General features: G+C 30.1%; 1 pseudogene; it reads right to left on the bottom strand.

Moving 5' to 3' along the window:
• Positions 1-3,870: 3,870 nt before the first annotated feature.
• Positions 3,871-6,020, bottom strand: LOC120197478 (annotated as a pseudogene).
• Positions 6,021-6,222: the final 202 nt, after the last annotated feature.

Raw genomic sequence — 6,222 nt, 5'->3', positions numbered from 1 at the left:
GAGGTCCAGTCTCGGGCTCCCCACCCCACCATGGTAATAAAGATAGAGAAACCGGACAAAAAATATCTCAAACGAAGAAACTTCGGTATTCAAATTCAATCCGATAAAAATATAACGAAATCAATCCAAAAACTAATAAAAAAAATGAAATCGATTTAGTGTGTTGTTTTTTTAAAATTATCGGTTTGATTCAATTTTGATTTGAAAATCCGAAATCAATCCAAGTCAAATCAACCGAATCGATAGTCTCTTACAATAAATGACTATCTTCCTGCATAGAACGATATGTTTCAAGTTTAATAAAAAATATTTTAATATTTTATCTCCCACCACTGTCCAAAAGTAATATTTTTAGTGGTTGCTGTAATTTTACATCTTGACAATATTAAATTTACAAAAGGGAAAAAATAACTTATCTATGCCCAAAGATAAAAAATCTTAATTCTATCTACAAACTGCTACTAAACTATTAATATGAGCAAACTTCACAATCTTGTATTTATTAAAATATATATTCTCTTTGTAAGTTTCACAAGCTTGCATTTGTTAAAATATATATTCTCTTTGCTTTTGTTATATATATACTGTTTTTTTATGAAAAAATTCAAGAATTATTTTTGAAAAATTAGAATCCAAAAACTGCACAAATTCAAACCGAATCAAGCCGCACATAATTGGATCGGATCGATTTTTTTAGAAACATCCAAACTGATCCAAACCGCAAACATTTATACTTTCGGATAGATAAATTTTTACAAAACCGATCCAAACCGACCGCGAACACCCCTACTTCCTATGCTTCAATTTCAAATGGGTAAATTTACCTGCATTTTATTTCATAGTTAGATTTGGTATATAAATCATTTTGTCTCATTAGGTATATGAATTTGAATTTTTAATTTAATTTTATAATTATAACTTTCTTTACTCTAATTGAGCACATAATTTTAATTAATTAATGCAAATTGTACATAAATTTAATATTATGTTCAAATTGAATTAGGGATTTTTTCTCTTTTTTTTATAATTGTCGTTTATTTTTTGATCGACAGTAGTACTAATCTTGATATTGATTGTTGACTGTCAGTATACATTATTTTCTTTTGTTTTATTATAGTGTATCTTGTTTTCTTTTGTTTTTAATCTTAATAATTTCGTCTTATTGGCACATATTCTTTTGTCTTTATGACACGTTTATTTATGTCTTATGACATTTTTTCGATTGTTTGTCGTTATTTTCGTTTACCTTTTTTCAATGTTAGATTTGACATCACAACGACTGATAATATGAAGTTTATTTATTATCATGATGATATTTTCTACTTTAGACCCTTATATTGAATTTGGATATGTAATTTGCGTTTGTGGATAGTATTTTTCACATTGTTTAATTCTTATTTACGGTATGTCGGTGGTCTTTCAATATTTGTATTTTATTTTGTGGTTTGTTTGTCGATGTAGTCGGATCTATTCATATTTATCTCTTGTTCAAGTTTATTTTGGTAGGTTTTTTTAACCTTTTCCTAGTACAGTCATTGTGTAATCTTAAGTGACTATTTTTTGTGTTTAGAAAAATATTTTATTATATGTTTTGTTTACCGTTGTGGTTGTAAACTTTTATTGTATTTTATATAATTTTTTAATAAAATTAGAGACTTTTATAAAAAATGTTCTAAGTTCAATTATTTTAATTTTAAATATGCTTGTATCATATAGACATAAAACGATTTGAGTATTAAATTAGAGACGAATTTAATTAATTTTGATATTTATAAAATATAAATATCTTTATATTAAAAGTAATAATTAATGGAAAAAATATTAAATTAAATCAAAAAAATGAAATTCAAATACGTAATCAAACCAAAAAAAAAATCATAAATATAAAATAAAACCAATAAATTAAATTAAAGTATATATAATTAGACATAAAACGATTTGAGTATTAAATTAAATCTTTAAGTCGAATTAAATATAAAATTATATATATAATCATTTTAATTGATCTTTAAAATTAAAAAAAAATCCTTCCATTAGCTTTAAGAATTAGCATTGATGTTAAATTTCACATCGAATTAACATTGAAAAGTAATTAAATATATGTATGTAAAACTTAATATCTTAGCTATCATTAGGAATGGTAAGGGATCAAATTGCGTCGGGTTTTTGAAAATTTTGACATGACTAAAAAATATATACTTTTAGCCAATTTGACCTAAAAATGTAAATCATTCCCCTGATTTAGACCCAACTCGAATTTTGAGAATATAAATTTGACCCGATCTGATTTTATATAAAATAAAAACTTAATTAAAAAAATATAGAAATGAGTTATTATAATAATTATCAATAAGAACTACTAGAAAAAAAATCCCTTTAATGGCGCGCATTGTGCGTATCTATGGGTGCAGATGACACACAAATACGCGTCATTGAAGCCACCGACATAAATATCAGATGACGCAATTGTGTATCATAAATCTATGACACACATTTATGACGTGCATTTATGACGTATTGTGCGTCATTGAAGCCCCGTCATAAATGAAAATGACACACATTTGTGTTTCATAAATTTATGACACGTAATTATGACTTACATTGCGTGTCATTGAAGCACACGTCATTAAAAAAGATAACATACATTGTGTCGTGATTGTATGTCGTAAATTATATATATGTTGTAGATTGATAAATAATCAAACTAAATCACATTTAATGCCTCATAATACTAAATATATATATCATATTATATATAAGCAATCCATTTGCATACAATATATTAACATTAAGTTATCAAAAATATTGTAATCATATGCCGATACAAAATATCACGGCATAATAAAGTTTGACACATAAGATACTCATTCTTTGCGAATATCATCAATGTCATCATCCGTGTATTCTTCATTCCCATCGCCAACCTAATTAAAAAATATGAAATAAATATATAATTTATACTTATTTAAAGTGAAGTATATAACTATCAAAGAGTACTAAAATGATCAATTTTACATATGCATTCTTTGAAGCATATGTAAAAATAAATTTTACACATTTAATTAGTAAAACTTCCCATATAAATTATATACATTATCACGGCACGAATTCATAGTTTTCAGTCTTGCTAACAAGTACTTGCATTAATTTGTTTAGAATAGTATCTTACTTCAAGTCCATATGATAGTTGTATGATTAATGTGTATGTATGATATGACAGATGTGTATCAGAAAAGTTTGCTTACATTCTTATTGGCCAGCAATTCAAGTCCGTTCTCGACTATCTCTTTCATGAACTTACAAACATAATATCCACACTCGGTACCTCCCGACTGACGGGGGCACTACAAACAGTTTACAATAAACGATTAGTTAAAATGAAAGCTGCAATTTAAACAAGGAATGATCGATCGAAGTACTCACCAAAATATTGATCCAATCGAGGCTAACCCTTTTGTTATATCCACTTTGAGCAGTGTACAATATCATTGCCCTATAAAAATTGATGAAATATATCAAATAATATATTATAATGTTTCGATAATTTATGTTACTTACGCATCAATAATCTGCTTCAACTGCTGATGGACATTGGTGGGCCCCAAGGAATCAAGATAATAACAACTTGTTACTTTCATATTTATCACCGCCAACCCAATATCTTCTATAAAAAACAAAAACTAAATTAAGTTACTAAAATATATTGATAATCAAATAAAAAAAACCGAGATTATATGGCACTAGGATGATGTCATTATCCTTTCTTAGAGACAATCGATCTGCAACGCTTTGAATATTTGAATAATAACATATTTAAAATCATATTTAAATAACCCTTTGTTTTTTGTGCTAAAATCATATTTAAATAACATCAATCTAATATTTGAATAATAACATGAAGATATACACACACGATTCTCTCCGTTTTCTTTCTAGGAAAGACATGCTTCCAATATCAGCCTCGGTTTTCTACATGTAGAATGAAAAGAAAATTTAAGTATGAAAAACTCTTTTTACTCACATTTGTCAATTCAAAGTAGGGCCTCAATGCCTTCTCCATGCCTTTCTGCATAAAAACAATCCTCTCGGGGATTTCTCCTAGTAGTAATCGGACAATAATGGCCCATTCGTTGCATTGAACCCGAAAACCAAGTGTTGTGAGAGGGGCTTTCCTAGCAGCTTGGAGGAGACACTCTTTGATGTCTGTGTACCAATTAGATTGTCTTAATCTTTCCCAAGTAAAAGAGGTACCGACAAAACTGCAGAGGATAACCTTTCTCATATGAGCAAAAGCTAACTGTAAGTTTCTAAGCTACAACCATACAGGTAACCATGTCAAACCTCCAGGAAACCATTTAATAACCATAAAAATGTAGCTCAATTGGATGAAATGAAGTGAGCATTATTCTCAGCCTATGGGTTACTTTATTATTTACTGTTCAAAGACAAAAAGTTAACTAAGATTATGACTTACTTGTTGGTTTGAATGAGCTTCAAATCTGGGTGCCTTTGATCTCAGTTTCTCAGCTTGGTCATATAAATTGTAATGAAGGAAATTGCGAAGTAGCAGGTTAAGAAGAGTTTCCTACATGATAAAAACAGTTATATATAACACCCTAACACATCAGAGATATAATTGCTCAAATATTTGAAAATTTTTCTAACCCAGCTCGTCATAGTGCAATGTTGCAATTCGGTGCAGGGCTAGAAGATTACTATCAATTAAAGATATGCTAATTAGGCCTAGAATATCACACAATACTTTTGATCATGTATTCTAGAAACATACATACTGAGATTTCCATAAAAGAAAACACACATCAGAATATATACTAAAGACAGCATACGATATAAGTCAAATTGAATAAGGTATAACTTACCTCCTAATTTCAGCAAGGCTTCCTGTGAGTTCATAGCAAAGAGAATAATAAAAGTACAACCTCACAGCTAGGACATCGAGGGTCCTCCTATTCATATTTTTCAGCCGAGCAATACTTGTAGAGGAGCATGCCTTCGCCTGAAACGAGATAACATTATGTACAAAGAAACAGGAAACATCCTGATGAAGTCATTTGCTAATGTACCTCATCGTATTTTTGTTGATCAATCAGAAATATCAGGACAAGCAAGTAGCAATATATTTCTAGCTCTGGCAGGGAATGCTTAGTAGGAGGTTGAGCACCTGAGGTTGCAGTATCAACTTCCATCTCATGCTCATCTTCCTGAAACAAATTCAACAATTGGATTATTAAAAGAACAATCAACGTAAGACTAAATACGTTAAGATCATTTTACTGTCTTTGTAGACAAAAATATTTCTAAGGTGAACATGAAGTAGACGAGAGGAACTTGACTAGCAACCATTTCCTAGAAGGTGACGAGCTAGTCAAGTCTGATTTTCAATTCTTCTAATTAACCAATACATCTAGTCTAGCATAAGAGGAAACTAAAAAAAAAGAATTTATTCCACATGATAGCTGAATATTGCAATGCCTCATCAAAAGTCTACCTTAGGAAGGTATGAAGAAAGTCAGTAAGGGCCTCGGATCCAGGGCTAAAGGTGAAAGTGAGGAATGAGGACAGCACAGACGGCTTCAACTTCCTTCTTAAAGCTGTAGTAAGTCTTATAGCCTGCAAAATACGACGAGCTTCACGGTCATATGCACCGGTCTCTGATAATTTCCTTCAGATCTAACATAAACCCAGAAAAATTTATTCAAATCCGAGAAATCCCACAAGTTCCCAGTTCAGAAACATTAGAAAATAGCAAATCAAATTCTACCACCAGGCGTAAAAAATATGCGTACGAGAGGGGGATGGGTGTTATAGATGCATAGATGAGTGAGCTTACGATGCAAAGTGGATGGAGAAGAGGAAGTAACGGAATTGGAATGAGCTGGTTGTTCTTTCATCTCCACATCTTGAGTCATTTTTGAGAACCTGAAACAATTTCAAATAGAAATGAAACGTAAAAAATAAGGGGGGAAAAGGTGAAATTTCGATTATGGAGATGCTTCCTAGTCAAAGGCAAAAGGTGAAAATAAGCGGGAAAGGATGAAAATAAGGGGGAATTAAAAGACGACTTTTAGAGATGACACACAATGAAAAGTGTACTCTGTGTGTTTGCTAAATTTTTTGGATTATGACTATTAAATATGACACACATTATTGTAAGTCATAAATCGTTCAGATTTTAAGAAATATGACATTTTTTTATGACAC

This window comes from Hibiscus syriacus, unplaced genomic scaffold (assembly GCF_006381635.1).
Source record: "Hibiscus syriacus cultivar Baekdansim isolate YM2019G1 unplaced genomic scaffold, ASM638163v2 tig00117048_pilon, whole genome shotgun sequence".
NCBI classification, from domain to species: domain Eukaryota; kingdom Viridiplantae; phylum Streptophyta; class Magnoliopsida; order Malvales; family Malvaceae; genus Hibiscus; species Hibiscus syriacus.
The sequence above is the reverse complement of the archived record's forward strand: the minus strand, read 5'-3'. Positions and strand labels throughout refer to the sequence as shown.